Below are 22,823 nucleotides of genomic sequence, written 5' to 3'. Positions count from 1 at the left end.
TCTGGTAGTAATATACTGACTGGTGGTAATATACTGACTGGTAGTAATATTCTGGTAGTAATATACTGACTGGTGGTAATATACTGACTGTTGGTAATATACTGACTGGTGGTAATATACTGACTGGTGGTAATATTCTGGTAGTAATATACTGACTGGTGGTAATATACTGACTGGTGGTAATATACTGACTGGTAGTAATATTCTGGTAGTAATATACTGACTGGTAGTAATATACTGACTGGTAGTAATATTCTGGTAGTAATATACTGACTGGTAGTAATATACTGACTGGTGGTAATATACTGACTGGTGGTAATATACTGACTGGTGGTAATATACTGACTGGTGGTAATATACTGACTGGTGGTAATATACTGACTGGTGGTAATATACTGACTGGTGGTAATATACTGACTGGTAGTAATATACTGACTGGTGGTAATATACTGACTGGTGGTAATATACTGACTGGTGGTAATATACTGACTGGTAGTAATATACTGACTGGTGGTAATATACTGACTGGTGGTAATATACTGACTGGTAGTAATATACTGACTGGTGGTAATATACTGACTGGTGGTAATATACTGACTGGTAGTAATATACTGACTGGTAGTAATATTCTGGTAGTAATATACTGACTGGTGGTAATATACTGACTGGTAGTAATATACTGACTGGTAGTAATATACTGACTGGTAGTAATATTCTGGTAGTAATATACTGACTGGTGGTAATATACTGACTGGTAGTAATATTCTGGTAGTAATATACTGACTGGTGGTAATATACTGACTGGTAGTAATATACTGACTGGTAGTAATATACTGACTGGTAGTAATATTCTGGTAGTAATATACTGACTGGTGGTAATATACTGACTGGTAGTAATATACTGACTGGTAGTAATATTCTGGTAGTAATATACTGACTGGTGGTAATATACTGACTGGTGGTAATATACTGACTGGTGGTAATATACTGACTGGTAGTAATATTCTGGTAGTAATATACTGACTGGTAGTAATATACTGACTGGTGGTAATATACTGACTGGTGGTAATATACTGACTGGTGGTAATATACTGACTGGTGGTAATATACTGACTGGTGGTAATATACTGACTGGTGGTAATATACTGACTGGTAGTAATATACTGACTGGTGGTAATATACTGACTGGTGGTAATATACTGACTGGTGGTAATATACTGACTGGTGGTAATATACTGACTGGTGGTAATATACTGACTGGTAGTAATATTCTGGTAGTAATATACTGACTGGTGGTAATATACTGACTGGTAGTAATATACTGACTGGTAGTAATATACTGACTGGTAGTAATATACTGACTGGTGGTAATATACTGACTGGTGGTAATATACTGACTGGTAGTAATATACTGACTGGTAGTAATATACTGACTGGTGGTAATATACTGACTGGTAGTAATATACTGACTGGTGGTAATATACTGACTGGTGGTAATATACTGACTGGTAGTAATATACTGACTGGTGGTAATATACTGACTGGTGGTAATATACTGACTGGTAGTAATATACTGACTGGTGGTAATATACTGACTGGTGGTAATATACTGACTGGTGGTAATATACTGACTGGTAGTAATATACTGACTGGTGGTAATATACTGACTGGTGGTAATATACTGACTGGTAGTAATATTCTGGTAGTAATATACTGACTGGTGGTAATATACTGACTGGTAGTAATATACTGACTGGTGGTAATATACTGACTGGTGGTAATATACTGACTGGTAGTAATATACTGACTGGTGGTAATATACTGACTGGTAGTAATATACTGACTGGTGGTAATATACTGACTGGTGGTAATATACTGACTGGTGGTAATATACTGACTGGTGGTAATATACTGACTGGTAGTAATATTCTGGTAGTAATATACTGACTGGTGGTAATATACTGACTGGTAGTAATATACTGACTGGTAGTAATATACTGACTGGTAGTAATATACTGACTGGTGGTAATATACTGACTGGTGGTAATATACTGACTGGTAGTAATATACTGACTGGTAGTAATATACTGACTGGTGGTAATATACTGACTGGTAGTAATATACTGACTGGTGGTAATATACTGACTGGTGGTAATATACTGACTGGTAGTAATATACTGACTGGTGGTAATATACTGACTGGTGGTAATATACTGACTGGTAGTAATATACTGACTGGTGGTAATATACTGACTGGTGGTAATATACTGACTGGTGGTAATATACTGACTGGTAGTAATATACTGACTGGTGGTAATATACTGACTGGTGGTAATATACTGACTGGTAGTAATATTCTGGTAGTAATATACTGACTGGTGGTAATATACTGACTGGTAGTAATATACTGACTGGTGGTAATATACTGACTGGTGGTAATATACTGACTGGTAGTAATATACTGACTGGTGGTAATATACTGACTGGTGGTAATATACTGACTGGTAGTAATATACTGACTGGTGGTAATATACTGACTGGTAGTAATATACTGACTGGTGGTAATATACTGACTGGTGGTAATATTCTGGTAGTAATATACTGACTGGTGGTAATATACTGACTGGTAGTAATATACTGACTGGTGGTAATATACTGACTGGTGGTAATATACTGACTGGTGGTAATATACTGACTGGTGGTAACATACTGACTGGTGGTAATATACTGACTGGTAGTAATATACTGACTGGTGGTAATATACTGGTAGTAATATACTGACTGGTGGTAATATACTGACTGGTAGTAATATACTGACTGGTGGTAATATACTGACTGGTGGTAATATACTGACTGGTGGTAATATACTGACTGGTAGTAATATACTGACTGGTGGTAATATACTGACTGGTGGTAATATACTGACTGGTAGTAATATACTGACTGGTGGTAATATACTGACTGGTAGTAATATACTGACTGGTGGTAATATACTGACTGGTGGTAATATACTGACTGGTGGTAATATACTGGTAGTAATATACTGACTGGTGGTAATATACTGACTGGTAGTAATATACTGACTGGTAGTAATATACTGACTGGTAGTAATATTCTGGTAGTAATATACTGACTGGTAGTAATATACTGACTGGTGGTAATATACTGACTGGTAGTAATATACTGGTAGTAATATACTGACTGGTGGTAATATACTGACTGGTAGTAATATACTGACTGGTAGTAATATACTGACTGGTAATATACTGGTGGTGGTAATATACTGACTGGTAGTAATATACTGGTGGTGGTAATATACTGACTGGTAGTAATATACTGACTGGTAGTAATATACTGACTGGTGGTAATATACTGACTGGTAGTAATATACTGGTGGTGGTAATATACTGACTGGTAGTAATATACTGACTGGTAGTAATATACTGACTGGTAGTAATATACTGACTGGTAGTAATATACTGACTGGTGGTAATATACTGACTGGTAGTAATATACTGACTGGTAGTAATATACTGACTGGTAGTAATATACTGACTGGTAGTAATATACTGACTGGTAGTAATATACTGGTGGTGGTAATATACTGGTGGTGGTAATATACTGACTGGTAGTAATATACTGGTGGTAATATACTGACTGGTGGTAATATACTGACTGGTGGTAATATACTGACTGGTGGTAATATACTGGTGGTAATATACTGACTGGTGGTAATATACTGACTGGTGGTAATATACTGACTGGTGGTAATATACTGACTGGTAGTAATATACTGACTGGTAGTAATATACTGACTGGTAGTAATATTCTGGTAGTAATATACTGACTGGTAGTAATATACTGACTGGTGGTAATATACTGACTGGTGGTAATATACTGACTGGTGGTAATATACTGACTGGTGGTAATATACTGACTGGTAGTAATATACTGGTAGTAATATACTGACTGGTGGTAATATACTGACTGGTAGTAATATACTGGTAGTAATATACTGACTGGTGGTAATATACTGACTGGTAGTAATATACTGACTGGTAGTAATATACTGACTGGTAATATACTGGTGGTGGTAATATACTGACTGGTAGTAATATACTGACTGGTAGTAATATACTGGTGGTAATATACTGACTGGTGGTAATATACTGACTGGTGGTAATATACTGACTGGTAGTAATATACTGACTGGTAGTAATATACTGACTGGTAGTAATATACTGGTGGTAATATACTGACTGGTGGTAATATACTGACTGGTGGTAATATACTGACTGGTGGTAATATACTGACTGGTAGTAATATACTGGTGGTAATATACTGACTGGTGGTAATATACTGACTGGTGGTAATATACTGACTGGTAGTAATATACTGACTGGTAGTAATATACTGACTGGTAGTAATATACTGACTGGTAGTAATATTCTGGTAGTAATATACTGACTGGTAGTAATATACTGACTGGTGGTAATATACTGACTGGTGGTAATATACTGACTGGTGGTAATATACTGACTGGTGGTAATATACTGACTGGTAGTAATATACTGGTGGTAATATACTGACTGGTGGTAATATACTGACTGGTGGTAATATACTGACTGGTAGTAATATACTGACTGGTAGTAATATACTGACTGGTAGTAATATACTGGTGGTAATATACTGACTGGTGGTAATATACTGACTGGTGGTAATATACTGACTGGTGGTAATATACTGACTGGTAGTAATATACTGGTGGTAATATACTGACTGGTGGTAATATACTGACTGGTGGTAATATACTGACTGGTAGTAATATACTGACTGGTAGTAATATACTGACTGGTAGTAATATACTGACTGGTAGTAATATTCTGGTAGTAATATACTGACTGGTAGTAATATACTGACTGGTGGTAATATACTGACTGGTGGTAATATACTGACTGGTGGTAATATACTGACTGGTGGTAATATACTGACTGGTAGTAATATACTGGTAGTAATATACTGACTGGTGGTAATATACTGACTGGTGGTAATATACTGACTGGTAGTAATATACTGACTGGTAGTAATATACTGACTGGTAGTAATATACTGACTGGTAGTAATATTCTGGTAGTAATATACTGACTGGTAGTAATATACTGACTGGTGGTAATATACTGACTGGTAGTAATATACTGACTGGTGGTAATATACTGGTGGTGGTAATATACTGACTGGTGGTAATATACTGACTGGTAGTAATATACTGACTGGTGGTAATATACTGACTGGTGGTAATATACTGACTGGTGGTAATATACTGACTGGTAGTAATATTCTGGTAGTAATATACTGACTGGTGGTAATATACTGACTGGTGGTAATATACTGACTGGTAGTAATATTCTGGTAGTAATATACTGACTGGTGGTAATATACTGACTGGTGGTAATATACTGACTGGTGGTAATATACTGACTGGTAGTAATATTCTGGTAGTAATATACTGACTGGTAGTAATATACTGACTGGTGGTAATATACTGACTGGTAGTAATATACTGACTGGTAGTAATATTCTGGTAGTAATATACTGACTGGTAGTAATATACTGACTGGTGGTAATATACTGACTGGTAGTAATATACTGACTGGTAGTAATATTCTGGTAGTAATATACTGACTGGTGGTAATATACTGACTGGTGGTAATATACTGACTGGTAGTAATATTCTGGTAGTAATATACTGACTGGTAGTAATATACTGACTGGTGGTAATATACTGACTGGTAGTAATATACTGACTGGTAGTAATATTCTGGTAGTAATATACTGACTGGTGGTAATATACTGACTGGTGGTAATATACTGACTGGTGGTAATATACTGACTGGTAGTAATATACTGACTGGTGGTAATATACTGACTGGTAGTAATATACTGACTGGTAGTAATATTCTGGTAGTAATATACTGACTGGTAGTAATATACTGACTGGTGGTAATATTCTGGTAGTAATATACTGACTGGTGGTAATATACTGACTGGTAGTAATATTCTGGTAGTAATATACTGACTGGTGGTAATATACTGACTGGTAGTAATATTCTGGTAGTAATATACTGACTGGTGGTAATATACTGACTGGTGGTAATATACTGACTGGTAGTAATATACTGACTGGTGGTAATATACTGACTGGTGGTAATATACTGACTGGTAGTAATATACTGGTAGTAATATACTGACTGGTAGTAATATTCTGGTAGTAATATACTGACTGGTGGTAATATACTGACTGGTGGTAATATACTGACTGGTAGTAATATACTGGTAGTAATATACTGACTGGTAGTAATATACTGACTGGTGGTAATATACTGACTGGTGGTAATATACTGACTGGTAGTAATATACTGACTGGTGGTAATATACTGACTGGTGGTAATATACTGACTGGTAGTAATATACTGGTAGTAATATACTGACTGGTAGTAATATTCTGGTAGTAATATACTGACTGGTAGTAATATACTGACTGGTAGTAATATACTGGTAGTAATATACTGACTGGTGGTAATATACTGACTGGTGGTAATATACTGACTGGTAGTAATATACTGACTGGTGGTAATATACTGACTGGTGGTAATATACTGACTGGTGGTAATATACTGACTGGTAGTAATATACTGGTAGTAATATACTGACTGGTAGTAATATTCTGGTAGTAATATACTGACTGGTGGTAATATACTGACTGGTGGTAATATACTGACTGGTAGTAATATACTGGTAGTAATATACTGACTGGTAGTAATATACTGACTGGTGGTAATATACTGACTGGTGGTAATATACTGACTGGTAGTAATATACTGACTGGTGGTAATATACTGACTGGTGGTAATATACTGACTGGTGGTAATATACTGACTGGTGGTAATATACTGACTGGTAGTAATATACTGGTAGTAATATACTGACTGGTAGTAATATTCTGGTAGTAATATACTGACTGGTGGTAATATACTGACTGGTGGTAATATACTGACTGGTAGTAATATACTGACTGGTGGTAATATACTGACTGGTGGTAATATACTGACTGGTGGTAATATACTGACTGGTGGTAATATACTGACTGGTGGTAATATACTGACTGGTAGTAATATACTGACTGGTGGTAATATACTGACTGGTAGTAATATTCTGGTAGTAATATACTGACTGGTAGTAATATACTGACTGGTGGTAATATACTGACTGGTAGTAATATACTGACTGGTGGTAATATACTGACTGGTGGTAATATACTGACTGGTGGTAATATACTGACTGGTAGTAATATACTGGTAGTAATATACTGACTGGTAGTAATATTCTGGTAGTAATATACTGACTGGTGGTAATATACTGACTGGTGGTAATATACTGACTGGTAGTAATATACTGGTAGTAATATACTGACTGGTAGTAATATACTGACTGGTGGTAATATACTGACTGGTAGTAATATACTGACTGGTGGTAATATACTGACTGGTAGTAATATACTGACTGGTGGTAATATACTGACTGGTAGTAATATACTGGTAGTAATATACTGACTGGTAGTAATATTCTGGTAGTAATATACTGACTGGTAGTAATATACTGACTGGTGGTAATATACTGACTGGTAGTAATATACTGACTGGTGGTAATATACTGACTGGTGGTAATATACTGACTGGTGGTAATATACTGACTGGTAGTAATATACTGACTGGTGGTAATATTCTGGTAGTAATATACTGACTGGTGGTAATATACTGACTGGTGGTAATATACTGACTGGTGGTAATATACTGACTGGTAGTAATATACTGGTAGTAATATACTGACTGGTAGTAATATACTGACTGGTAGTAATATACTGGTAGTAATATACTGACTGGTGGTAATATACTGACTGGTGGTAATATACTGACTGGTAGTAATATACTGACTGGTGGTAATATACTGACTGGTGGTAATATACTGACTGGTAGTAATATACTGGTAGTAATATACTGACTGGTAGTAATATTCTGGTAGTAATATACTGACTGGTGGTAATATACTGACTGGTGGTAATATACTGACTGGTGGTAATATACTGACTGGTAGTAATATTCTGGTAGTAATATACTGACTGGTGGTAATATACTGACTGGTGGTAATATACTGACTGGTAGTAATATTCTGGTAGTAATATACTGACTGGTGGTAATATACTGACTGGTGGTAATATACTGACTGGTGGTAATATACTGACTGGTAGTAATATACTGACTGGTAGTAATATACTGACTGGTAGTAATATTCTGGTAGTAATATACTGACTGGTGGTAATATACTGACTGGTGGTAATATACTGACTGGTGGTAATATACTGACTGGTAGTAATATACTGACTGGTAGTAATATTCTGGTAGTAATATACTGACTGGTGGTAATATACTGACTGGTAGTAATATACTGACTGGTGGTAATATACTGACTGGTGGTAATATACTGACTGGTAGTAATATACTGACTGGTGGTAATATACTGACTGGTGGTAATATACTGACTGGTGGTAATATACTGACTGGTAGTAATATACTGACTGGTGGTAATATACTGACTGGTGGTAATATACTGACTGGTGGTAATATACTGACTGGTGGTAATATACTGACTGGTGGTAATATACTGACTGGTGGTAATATACTGACTGGTAGTAATATACTGACTGGTAGTAATATTCTGGTAGTAATATACTGACTGGTGGTAATATACTGACTGGTAGTAATATACTGACTGGTAGTAATATTCTGGTAGTAATATACTGACTGGTGGTAATATACTGACTGGTAGTAATATACTGACTGGTGGTAATATACTGACTGGTGGTAATATACTGACTGGTAGTAATATACTGACTGGTGGTAATATACTGACTGGTGGTAATATACTGACTGGTGGTAATATACTGACTGGTAGTAATATACTGACTGGTGGTAATATACTGACTGGTGGTAATATACTGACTGGTGGTAATATACTGACTGGTGGTAATATACTGACTGGTAGTAATATACTGACTGGTAGTAATATACTGACTGGTGGTAATATACTGACTGGTAGTAATATACTGACTGGTGGTAATATACTGACTGGTGGTAATATACTGACTGGTAGTAATATACTGACTGGTGGTAATATACTGACTGGTAGTAATATACTGACTGGTGGTAATATACTGACTGGTGGTAATATACTGACTGGTGGTAATATACTGACTGGTGGTAATATACTGACTGGTGGTAATATACTGACTGGTGGTAATATACTGACTGGTGGTAATATACTGACTGGTGGTAATATACTGACTGGTGGTAATATACTGACTGGTAGTAATATACTGACTGGTGGTAATATACTGACTGGTGGTAATATACTGACTGGTGGTAATATACTGACTGGTGGTAATATACTGACTGGTGGTAATATACTGACTGGTGGTAATATACTGACTGGTAGTAATATACTGACTGGTGGTAATATACTGACTGGTAGTAATATACTAACTGGTAGTAATATACTGACTGGTGGTAATATACTGACTGGTAATAATATACTGACTGGTGGTAATATACTGACTGGTAGTAATATACTGACTGGTGGTAATATACTGACTGGTGGTAATATACTGACTGGTGGTAATATACTGACTGGTGGTAATATACTGACTGGTGGTAATATACTGACTGGTGGTAATATACTGACTGGTAGTAATATACTGACTGGTGGTAATATACTGACTGGTGGTAATATACTGACTGGTGGTAATATACTGACTGGTGGTAATATACTGACTGGTGGTAATATACTGACTGGTGGTAATATACTGACTGGTAGTAATATACTGACTGGTGGTAATATACTGACTGGTAGTAATATTCTGGTAGTAATATACTGACTGGTGGTAATATACTGACTGGTAGTAATATACTGACTGGTGGTAATATACTGGTAGTAATATACTGACTGGTGGTAATATACTGACTGGTAGTAATATACTGACTGGTAGTAATATTCTGGTAGTAATATACTGACTGGTGGTAATATACTGACTGGTAGTAATATACTGACTGGTGGTAATATACTGACTGGTGGTAATATACTGACTGGTAGTAATATACTGACTGGTGGTAATATACTGACTGGTGGTAATATACTGACTGGTGGTAATATACTGACTGGTAGTAATATACTGACTGGTGGTAATATACTGACTGGTGGTAATATACTGACTGGTGGTAATATACTGACTGGTAGTAATATACTGACTGGTAGTAATATACTGACTGGTGGTAATATACTGACTGGTAGTAATATACTGACTGGTGGTAATATACTGACTGGTGGTAATATACTGACTGGTAGTAATATACTGACTGGTGGTAATATACTGACTGGTAGTAATATACTGACTGGTGGTAATATACTGACTGGTGGTAATATACTGACTGGTGGTAATATACTGACTGGTGGTAATATACTGACTGGTGGTAATATACTGACTGGTGGTAATATACTGACTGGTGGTAATATACTGACTGGTGGTAATATACTGACTGGTGGTAATATACTGACTGGTAGTAATATACTGACTGGTGGTAATATACTGACTGGTGGTAATATACTGACTGGTGGTAATATACTGACTGGTGGTAATATACTGACTGGTGGTAATATACTGACTGGTAGTAATATACTGACTGGTGGTAATATACTGACTGGTAGTAATATACTAACTGGTAGTAATATACTGACTGGTGGTAATATACTGACTGGTAGTAATATACTGACTGGTGGTAATATACTGACTGGTAGTAATATACTGACTGGTGGTAATATACTGACTGGTAGTAATATACTGACTGGTGGTAATATAATGACTGATGGAGAATGTCAGACTACGTTATGACGCATTATTGGTAAAAAGTCATATCAAATAATGTATCTGATATGTAGAAAACAATTCTTGTTTTTTAGATGGAACAATCCACAATCAATTAAGACAACTGATGAAAATATGAATATATTGTGGTCTTGGAGAGGAACAGCAAAGGGAAAAATATTTCATAAAGACAGAGGACCAGGGGGTTTCTGCTGCTCAAGATGGAGGTTTTCCCAAACACAGATGAAACGATTACATAATTCATAACTCACTGCCTCAGTGATCTCTCTCTCTCTCTCTCTCTCTCTCTCTCTCTGTCTCTCTCTCTCTGTCTCTCTCTCTCTGTCTCTCCCTCTCTCCCTGTCTCTGTCTCTCTGTCTCTTTCTCTGTCTGTCTCTGTCTCTCTGTCTCTCTCTCTCTCACCCCCCTCCATCTCTCTCTCTCACCCTCCTCCATCTCTCTCTCTCTCTCTCTCTCTCTCTCTCTCTCTCTCTCTCTCTCTCTCTCTCTCTCTCTCTCTCTCTCACCCTCCTCCATCTCTCTCTCACCCCCTCCATCTCTCTCTCTCTCTCTCATCCCCCTCTCTCTCTCTCTCACCCTCCTCCATCTCTCTCTCACCCCCTCCATCTCTCTCTCTCTCTCTCTCTCTCTCTCTCTCTCTCTCTCTCTCTCTCTCTCTCTCTCTCTCTCTCTCTCTCTCTCTCTCTCTCTCTCTCTCTCTCTCTCTCTCTCTCTCTCTCTCTCTCTCTCCCTCCCTCCCTCCCTCCCTCCCTCCCTCCCTCCCTCCCTCCCTCTCTCAATTCAATTCAATTCAATTGACTTTATTGACATGGCAAGTTATTATTACTTACATTGTCAAAGTATACATATCGAAAAATTTCAATAAAATATATATGTATATATATACACAAAATATATATATATTTATATATAAATAAATGGTGGGACTAACAGCAATAATAATAGTAGTAGTGGACATGGGATTACCATTAATAACAGCTACAACAACAATATTAATCAGAACAACAATACATTAAAGCAACAGTAGTAGACCAGTGTCAACATGACTGAGAAGACACATGACCTGGTACGAAAGACAAAACAAAACTAAGCTAAATGGGAAATATTATCAACATTACTTTGCATTTTTCACTGGCTGTCCCTCAGGCTGTGGCAGGAGGACACATATTTGGCTGCCAAAACTGCACATTTTGGCTTTTCACCCAACAAATATTTGAATTTTTCTTCATCTTTTATAGTTTCAAATTCTTTGTATTGAATTATAATTTTGGGAAAGAAATATGCTCTTAGGTCTGAGTATTTGTCACAGTGTAGTAGGAAATGCACTTCTGTCTCTACCTCTCCCCTGGAGCAGAGTGAGCACAGCCTGTCCTCCCTGGGCAGCCAGGTTTGTCTGTGACGACCGGTCTCTATAGCTAGACTGTGCTCACTGAGTCTGTACCTAGTCAATGTTTTCCTCAGTTTTCTATCAGTCACAGTGGTCAGATAGTCTGCCACCATGTACTGTCTGTTTAGAGCCAAATAGCATTGAAGTTTACTTTGATTTTTTGTGGTGTCTTTCCAATAGGTTATATATTTTTCTTTTTGTTTTGTGATGATTTGGTTGGGCCAGATTTTCTGAAGGCTGTCCCGAGGGTCTATGGGGTTGGTTTGGGTTGGTGAACTGAGCCTCAGAACCAGCTGGCTGAGGGGACTCTTCTCTGGTTTCATCTCTTGACATTGTAGAGCTGTGTGATGGAATGTTTTAGGGTCACTTGTTTTTAGATGGTTGTAAAATTTGATGGCTCTTTTTTCTATTCGAATGAGGAGGGGATATTGGCCCAATTCTGCCCTACATGCGTTATTTTGAGTTTTTCTTTGTACTTGCAATACAGTCTTGCAAAACTCTGCATGCAATACTTCAATTGGATGTTTGTCCCATTTAGTAAATTCATTATTAGAGAGTGGACCCCATACTTCACTGCCATATAGAGCAATTGGTTCTATAACTGATTGAAACATTTTGAGCCAGATTCTAATTGGAATTTCAATTTTGATGTTCCTTTTAATGGCATAGAATGCTCTTCTTGCTTTGTCTCTCAGCTCATTCACAGCCATGTGAAAGCTACCTGTGTTGCTGATATTTAGTCCTAGATATGTGTAGTTTTTGGTGTGTTCTAATAGAACTGTGTCCAAATAGAATTTATATTTGTCATCCTTATTTCCGGACCTTTTTTGGAATATCATTATATTTGTTTTTTTTTAGGTTAACGGTCAGAGCCCAAGTCTGACAGAACCTGTGAAGATGATCTAGGTGTTGCTGTAACCCCTCTTTAGTGGGAGACAGCAGCACCAGGTCATCTGCGTACAGCAGACACTTGATTTCAGTGTTGTGTAGGGTGATACCAGGTGCTGTCGATTCTTCTAATGTTTTTGCCAATTCATTCATGTAGATGTTAAATAATGTTGGACTTATTGGGCAGCCCTGTTTCACTCCCCGCCCCTGAGAGAAGACGTCTGTTTGCTTGTTGCCAATTTTAACCGCACATTTGTTTTTAGTGTACATTGATTTAATAAAATCATATGTTTTCCCTCCAATACCACTTTCTATTAGTTTATAAAAAAGACCTTCGTGCCAAATTGAATCAAATGCTTTCTTGAAATCTACAAAACACGAGTAGATTTTGCCTTTGTTTTGGTTAACTTGTTTATCAATTAGAGTGTGGAGGGTGTAAATGTGGTCTGTTGTACGATAATTTTTTAGAAATCCAATCTGGCTTCTGCTCAGGACGTTGTGTTCGTCAAGGAAATGATGTAGTCTGCTATTTATAATCTCTCTCTCTCTCTCTCTCTCTCTCTCTCTCTCTCTCTCTCTCTCTCTCTCTCTCTCTCTCTCTCTCTCTCTCTCTCTCTCTCTCTCTCTCTCTCTCTCTCTCTCTCTCTCTCTCTCTCTCTCTCTCTCTATATATATATAAATATATAAATATATATATATAACGCAACATGTAAAGTGTTGATCCCATGTTTCATGAGCTGAAATAAAAGAACCCCGAAATTTTCCATACGGACACAAACTTATTTCTCTCAAATTTGGTTTACAAATGTGTTTAAATCGCTGTTAGTGAGCATTTCTCCTTTGCCCAAATAATCCATCCACCTGACAGGTTTGGCATATCAAAAAGCTGATTAAACAGCATGATCATTACACAGGTGCACCTTTTGATGGGGAAAAGAACATGAAAATATATGATGATGAAAATATCCTCAAATTAAAGCTGTCTGTATTTTAACCTCATAGTATCGTTTCAAAAACAACAACACGTTTGTCACTGTCCCAATATTTTTGGAGCTCACTGTCCCCGCTTTTAACCCCTTTTACCCTCAGAACAGCTTCAATTCATTGGGAAAGCGTTCCACAGGGATGCTGGCCCATGTTGACTCCAATGCTTCCCACAGTTGTGTTAAGTTGACTGGATGTCCTTTGGGTGGTAGAACATTCTTGATACACACAGTAAACTGTTGAGTGTGAAAGAAAACATCAGATTTGTAGTTCTTGACACACTCACACTAGGGCTGGACGCTATACCGTATTTTACTATTTACCGGTAGTGATGCACGGACCGGTATGGGTTTTTACCGGTAACAGAATCCTCCTTCATGGTCTGACCCAACAACAGGTCACCTCCTTCATGGTCTGACCCAACAACAGGTCACCTCCTTCATGGTCTGACCCAACAACAGGTCACCTCCTTCATGGTCTGATCCAACAACAGGTCACCTCCTTCATGGTCTGACCCAACAACAGGTCACCTCCTTCATGGTCTGATCCAACAACAGGTCACCTCCTTCATGGTCTGACCCAACAACAGGTCACCTCCTTCATGGTCTGACCCAACAACAGAAGGTCAGAAGTGCCTCCCTAAAAGCGTCCTGAGTTCTAACCAAACACATCATGCTCTTCACAGACTGCGGCGGTATTTAAACAGTGCATGGTGACAGTTTTGGCGGAATTGGCTACAGACAAGTCTATGGATAGCATTATTTCTCTCTGTCAAACAGGTCCCCCTGTCTGCGTCAATAGCCGGACTCCGTGTCCGTGCACTGGCGGATGAGGTGCATAGGATTGTTCTGGAAGGGTTGATGATGAGAGTACTGACAACACCGATGGAGAACAGTTGTGTGTGTATCGGACCGTTATTTTAAGGGACATGACTTTAAGAAGGAGCTACTGATTCCACTCGAAGGGACACACCACCGCGGACATCCTACTCACAAAGCTGGAACGATTGTTTACGCAGCAGGGCCTGTCATTCCAAAACAACTTGGTGGTGGCCGACGGGGCTCCTGCTATGGTGGACAGACACAGGGCCCCCCCCCCCCCCCCCGACGGGGCTCCTGCTATGGTGGACAGACACAGGCCCCCCCCCCCCCCCCGACGGGGCTCCTGCTATGGTGGACAGACACAGGGCCCCCCCCCCCCCACACACAAATGAATGGTTTGCATTGTCTCATCCATCAGAGTGTGTTGTGTGCCAGACTAAACGCTGAGCTGAAAGATGTGATGGATAAAGTCATACGCATAATCAACTTTTGTCAGGGAGACATCAAGCAACACAACACTGTCTTTTCCACAAGCTTGTGACGGAATCAGAGGAGTCCATCCAACGATGATCTCCTGCTTCACAACGACGTGCGCTGGCTGAGCTGGAGCGGCTCTGTCAGCTGCATGACCAGGTTGTAGATGTTCTCAGAAAAAATCCAAATGAAAGCAGCAACTTTCAACCACCTTTGTTTCGGGGAAATTGAGGAATTCGTGGTTTAAATCTGCAGTTACAAGGAAGAGGGAAAAGAGTCGTGGGACATGATGAAAAAACTTGCAGCCTTTACTGGGAAAGCTGTTGGATCTGGACTTCTGCAAGGCTACACCTCTTCAGCACACTGAAGAACAGATAGGCAGTCCATCTAAGTGGCGAATCCTCCTCCCTTGCTAAAGAAAACGATACTCTCGCTGGATGAGGCCGCAATTCAAACTGAGCTGATTGAACTCCAGACGTCGAGCCGAATCAGGGATATGCTCAGGAGTGCCGAATCCTTGTGTGCGTTTTAGGTCAGAGGAATACAGTACAGTAAAGAAACTTGCATTTTATGTGCTAACAATGTTTGGATCGACTTACACTGACCTGTTAGTATTTCTTTTCACAGTCAATCGACGACTTGCCTGCGCATCAAAATCACATCCATTTCACCCGACATCCACAAGATCGTGTCTGAGGGATAAGTAACTCAGCGGCCTACATGACTGTATTTAGTAAATACTAACATTATTATCCAGGGATATTTCGGTCTTAAGCTGTTTGTTCTGTTGTTAAAGGAGCAGGCTATCCCGATACAGACATTCAGACACAAACAGTACATATTTTTCTTTGTTTCTTTGTTTTATGTAGGATGCTACATTTTTTGGCCAGTTGCTAATAAAAACAAATCACGTCTATTAGGCCATATATTGGTGTCTTGTAAAAGATGCCTCATAGCCTACCTCAGACAGTTAAGGTATTTTATATAGGCCTAGGCTCGGGAAAGAAATAGTCTCCAATTTAGCTCTCTTGTTGTTTGTAAAGTCAAATTAAAATGGAGATTATTGTTGAAATTAATAATTCTACTGGTGTAGGTTTTACACATCTGTTGCCGGGCAAGATAGACATATTTTCAGCACCAGGCGCTGTTTACCTCCTATTGGTTGCAGCATTACGTTTCAGCACCAGGCCTCCTATTGGTTGCAGCTTTACGTTTCAGCACCAGGCCTCCTATTGGTTGCAGCTTTACGTTTCAGCACCAGGCCTCCTATTGGTTGCAGCTTTACGTTTCAGCACCAGGCCTCCTATTGGTTGCAGCATTACGTTTCAGCACCAGGCCTCCTATTGGTTGCAGCTTTACGTTTGTGTGACTAAAACATTTCAGATAATACCTAGAGCTCCCAGCTTGGGCCAATCAGTGTAATTGTGTAAAGAACAAGATGTGTCATTCACCATTCAAGTTTTATGAAAATCAGGTCAGTGCTCTCTGCAATATGGCGTGTGACTAACGCATGAACGGGCGGCTGGAGATCCACAGTCCCTCCCCGGTTTCATTGTGGGGGACAATGATTCACGTGATGTCTCCCTATTAGCTGCTTGACAGGACCACCTAAAAGAAGCCCCACTCAGTGAGATGATGCTTCATGCTGCCGTGCACTAGCCCGCCGTGCACTAGCCCGCCGTGCACTAGCCCGTCGTGCACTAGCCCGCCGTGCACTAGCCCGTCGTGCACTAGCCCGTCGTGCACTAGCCTAGCCTACTAATACCAGAGAGGGAATGGGGGTGGAGGGAACAGATGATATTTAAATGTTGTAGTATCTAACAATGAGAAAATATCTTGTCAGAATCTAAATGCATTGTGTTTAGTACAACACAATACAGCAGGCCTATCCATGGCCTTACAATACAATACATTAAAATACATGACTTTACAATACAATACATGACAATACAATACATTACAACACATTACTTTACAATACAACACAATACATTACATTACAATGCAATACATTACTTTACTTTACAATACTTTAGAATATATTACAACACATTACTTTACAATAAATGACATGACTTTTATACATTACTTTACAATACCATACATTACATTACAATACATTACTTTACTTTACAATACATTACTTTACAATACATTACAATAGAATACATTACAATGCAATGCAATACATTACAATACATCACAATGCATACACATATTTAGCTCCAACAATGCAGTAGTATCTAACAATTCACAACAACACACACATCTAAAAGTAAAAGAATGTAATTAAGAAATATATAAATATTAGGACGAGCAATGTCAGAGGGGCATGGACTAAAATACAGTAGAATGTGTATACATATGAGATGAGTAAAGCATGTAAACATTATTAAAGTGACCAGTGATTCCATGTCTATAGTAAAGCTGAAGTCAGAAGTTTACATCCACTCAGGTTGGAGTCATTAAAACTCGTTTTTCAACCACTCCACAAATTTCTTGTTAACAAACTATAGTTTTGGCAAGTCAGTTAGGACATCTACTTTGTGCATGACACAAGTCATTTTTCCAACAATTGTTTACAGACATATTATTTAACTTATAATTCACTGTATCACAATTCCAGTGGGTCAGAAGTTTACATACACTCAGTTGACTGTGCCTTTAAACAGCTTGGAAAATTCCAGAAAATTATGTCACGGCTTTAGAAGCTTCTGATAGGCTAATTGACATAATTTTAGTCAATTGAAGGTGTACCTGTGGATGTATTTCAAGGCCTACCTTCAAACTCAGTGCCTCTTTGCTTGACATCATGGGAAAATCAAAAGAAATCAGCCAAAACCTCAGAAAAAAATTGTGTAGACCTCCACAAGTTTGGTTCATCCTTGGGAGCAATTTCCAAACGCCTGAAGGTACCACGTTCATCTGTACAAACAATAGTATGCATGTATAAACACCATGGGACCACGCAGCCGTCATACCGCTCAGGAAGGAGACGCATTCTGTCTCCTAGAGATGAACGTACTTTGGTGCGAAAAGTGCAAATCAATCCCAGAACAACAGCAAAGGACCTTGTGAAGATGCTGGAGGAAACAGGTACAAAAGTATCTATATCCACAGTAAAACGAGTCCTATATCGACATAACCTGAAAGGCCGCTCAGCAAGGAAGAAGCCACTGCTCTAAAACTGCCATAAAAAAGCCAGACTACGGTTTGCAACTGCACATGGGGACAAAGATCGTACTTTTTGGAGAAATGTCCTCTGGTCTGATGAAACGTTTGACCCAAGTTAAACATTTTAAAGGCAATGCTACCAAATACTAATTGAGTTGTAAACTTCTGACCCACTGGGAATGTGATGAAAGAAATAAAAGCTGAAATAAATCATTCTCTCTACTATTATTCTGACATTTCTTAAAATAAAGTGGTGATCCTAACTGACCTAAAACATGGATTTTTTACTAGGATTAAATGTCAGGAATTGTGAAAAACTGAGTTTAAATGTATTTGGCTAAGGTGTATGTAAACTTCCGACTTCAACTGTATATAGTGCAGCAGCCTCTAAGGCGTAGGGTTGAGTAACCAGGTGGTAGCCGGCTAGTGATGGCTATTTAACAGTCTGATGGCCTTGAGATAGAAGTTGTTTTTCAGTCTCTCGGTCCCTGCTTTGATGCAGCTGTACTGACCTCGCCTTCTGGCTGATAGCGGGGTGAACAGGCAGTGGCCCGGGTGGTTGATGAGAGACTTTTAGATTTCTTCAAAACAATTAAACATTATATACATTATTATTATTATTATTATTACATTATAATATAAAGATAACATAATGCTGTAATTTCCACAACACAGTTTGCCCCCGGTGACGCATTGGACAGACCGCACCACCCTCTGGAGAGCCCTGCGGTTGTGGGCGGTGCGGTTGCCGTACCAGGCGGTGAAACAACCCGACAGGATGAATTGTGCATCTGTAAATGTTTCTGAGGGCCTTAGGTGCCAAACATTACACATTTTTTTAAATTATTTTACCTTTATTTAACTAGGCAAGTCAGTTAAGAACAAATTCTTATTTACAATGACGGTCTAGGAACAGTGGGTTAACTGCCTTGTTCAGGGGCAGAACGACAGATTTTTACCTTGTCTGCTCGGGGATTCGATCTTGCAACCTTTCGGTTACCAACGCTCTAACCACTAGGCTACGCTGCCGCTACTTTACAATACATTACATTACAATGCAATACAATACAAAACAATACATTACAACACAATAGATTATAATACAATACATTACATTACAATGCATTAAATTACAATACAATACATTACCATAAATTACAATACATTACAATTCAATACATTGCATTACATTACATTACAATACATTAATTACAATACAATACAATGCATTACAATACAATACATTACACTATATTACAATACATTAGAATATGATACACTATATTACAATACATTAAAATACAATACCTTACAATACAATACAATAAAATGCATTACAATACAATACATTACAATACAATGCATTTAAATACATTACAATGCTATATGTTACAATGCAATACATTACACTAAATTACAATACATTATAATACTCTACATTACAATACAATACTAAAAGTATTTCTGAATCCTCTCACTTCCACCCTCCCCCATAATACGCGCCAGTGGTGGCTGGTGGGAGGAACTATAGGAGGATGGGCTCGTTGTATTGGCTGGAACGGAATCAAACACGTCAAACATACGGAAACCACATTTAACTCCATTCCATTTCCCCCCCGTTGCAGCCATTACAATGAGCCCGTCCTCCTATATCTCCTCCCACCAGCCTCCACTGCTACACATGAAGCACCCAACAGAGCCCTCAGACCAGTCTCCTCCTGTCCGATCCACAACCAGGATTGACCTTCTGAACCGTGGACATTTGGAATGGGATGAGGTTTGGTAAGCTCTCCTTGGTTATTCCAAACTGAAAGTGTGGTAAACCCACACTCTAATTTTAGTTCACACCACAAGAGGGCAGAGATATGATCCATCCTACCTGACTCCCCTCCAACACCCTCACCTCTCTCTCCCTCTGTCTCTCTCTCTCTCTCTCTCTCTCTCTCTCTCTCTCTCTCTCTCTCTCTCTCTCTCTCTCTCTCTCTCTGTCTCTCTCTCTCTCTTTCCTCTCTCTCTCTCTCTTTCTCTCCTCTCTCTCTCTCTCTCTCTCTCTTCTCTCTCTCTCTCTCTCTTTCCTCTCTCTCTGTCTCTTTCCTCTCTCTTTCTCTCTCTCTCTCTCTATCCCTCCCTCTTTCTCTCTATCTCCCCCCCCTCTCTCTCTCTCTCTCTCTCTCTCTCTCTCTCTCTCTCCCTCTCTCTCTCTCTCTCTCTTTCCTCTCTCTCTCGCTCTCTCTTTCCTCTTTCTCTCTTTCCTCTCTCCCCCCTCTCTCTCTCTCGCTCTCTCTTTCCTCTCTCTCTCTTTTCTCTCTATCCCTCCCTCTTTCTCTCTCTCTCTCTCTCTCCTTCCACTACCAACACTGTCTCATCTCTGATATATTTGCTTCTGGTCAAACGTTCATAACCTATTCGATTATTATAAGTAATAAATAAAGGATTGTTCATATATACCTGGAAAAGCTTGAAAGGTTTAAAATGTATTTATTAATTTAAATGGATAATTCCTCTAAAAACACAATTTCCTTCGAGGAAAAAGGGTGAATACATAATCAAACTTATGAAATCACAATTTCACCCCGGAGGTCTTGGATAACTAATGGAACTAATTTTGAACCAATCTTCGATTCACATTCAAATAATCTTCCCTTTTTTTGGTGATACAGTTTTTGTATCACATGGATATACACTATACGAGTAATGCTTCTAATAAGACAGAAATTATTTTGATATTTAGAAATACGCATGCAGACTATTTGTGCGCCATTCATAAAATATTTGACGTCAACGTGTGCCAGTTTCAATCGTTCCGGTGAGTCTGATATATTGTGATGTGTAAAATGTGTTTCTTTCGTGAGATAGACTGTCATTTCAACGTAGTCTAATTGTTGTGGCAATATAACGCGACACAGTAGCCTACTACCATATGTCTGATCAAACAGAACTACATATCCAGTCCACAAACATCTATTTTTCATCATTAAAAACTATCTCATTCTGTAATAAAATGCGTAATATCACTTACCCTTTCGCTAAAATAAGTTCCTATCGACGGAAAAGCTTTTTTTGCATCATAAATGACAGCTTTCCTTGGTTTCTCGTTCTCTACATGGGGATAACTGTGCTTGCCGTTTCTCCATCTTCCCGTGGAGCGGATGCAGCGCGTCTCCAACAGGCACGGTCTCGGTGTGCGACGCACGAGAGGTTCTCCACGCCTTCGATGGGTGGACTTTGACGGGAGCGAGGGAAAGAGCGGTGGGAACCGGAGGGGAGGAAGAATGGTTGCGGCAACAGCGTTTCTCTCTCCCCGCTCAAAACATTGCATCTCAAGACCACCCCTTCGAAATATTCCCCCAACTACCAGGTTAGGGTGGGGGATGGGTGTGTGGGTTTCTGTCTGTGTGTTCATCATCGTCATCATCATCATCATCATCATCATTACCCCTTCATCGTCGTCATCAAAATAAAATTGGATTTCATAATGGCCTATTCCCACAAAGTGACAGAAGAAGTGAACACAGAAGCCTATATGAATTGGGACATTGGTATGATGGTTGATAATTCATGTCTTAAATCTCCACTAGAATAACATCTGAATACTAAAGAGTGTTTCAGATCAAGAGGGGAAGACACAGAGCACAGCAGTGAACCGACCTGTCCTCTCCGTTCTGCTATCAGAGCCCTACTTCCTCCTGTCTCTCCTCTCCTGTCTCTCCTCTCCGTTCTGCTATCAGAGCCCTACTTCCTCCTGTCTCTCCTCTCCGTTCTGCTATCAGAGCCCTACTTCCTCCTGTCTCTCCTCTCCGTTCTGCTATCAGAGCCCTACTTCCTCCTGTCTCTCCTCTCCGTTCTGCTATCAGAGCCCTACTTCCTCCTGTCTCTCCTCTCCGTTCTGCTATCAGAGCCCTACTTCCTCCTGTCTCTCCTCTCCGTTCTGCTATCAGAGCCCTACTTCCTCCTGTCTCTCCTCTCCGTTCTGCTATCAGAGCCCTACTTCCTCCTGTCTCTCCTCTCCGTTCTGCTATCAGAGCCCTACTTCCTCCTGTCTCTCCTCTCCGTTCTGCTATCAGAGCCCTACTTCCTCCTGTCTCTCCTCTCCGTTCTGCTA

General features: G+C 39.1%; 1 protein-coding gene across 1 annotated transcript in view; it reads right to left on the bottom strand.

Moving 5' to 3' along the window:
• slc35g2b (solute carrier family 35 member G2b) overlaps window positions 1-22,107 on the bottom strand; it is an 80,046-nt gene extending 57,939 nt beyond the window's left edge. The window contains exon 1 of the mRNA XM_071327937.1: window positions 21,741-22,107. The gene's annotated coding sequence lies outside the window, so the exon portion shown is untranslated. The remainder of the gene's footprint in view (window positions 1-21,740) is intronic.
• Window positions 22,108-22,823: the final 716 nt, after the last annotated feature.

This window comes from Salvelinus alpinus, chromosome 10 (assembly GCF_045679555.1).
Source record: "Salvelinus alpinus chromosome 10, SLU_Salpinus.1, whole genome shotgun sequence".
Taxonomy (NCBI): Eukaryota; Metazoa; Chordata; class Actinopteri; order Salmoniformes; family Salmonidae; genus Salvelinus; species Salvelinus alpinus.
Note: the sequence above shows the minus strand (reverse complement) of the source record. Positions and strands in the feature narration are given on the sequence as shown.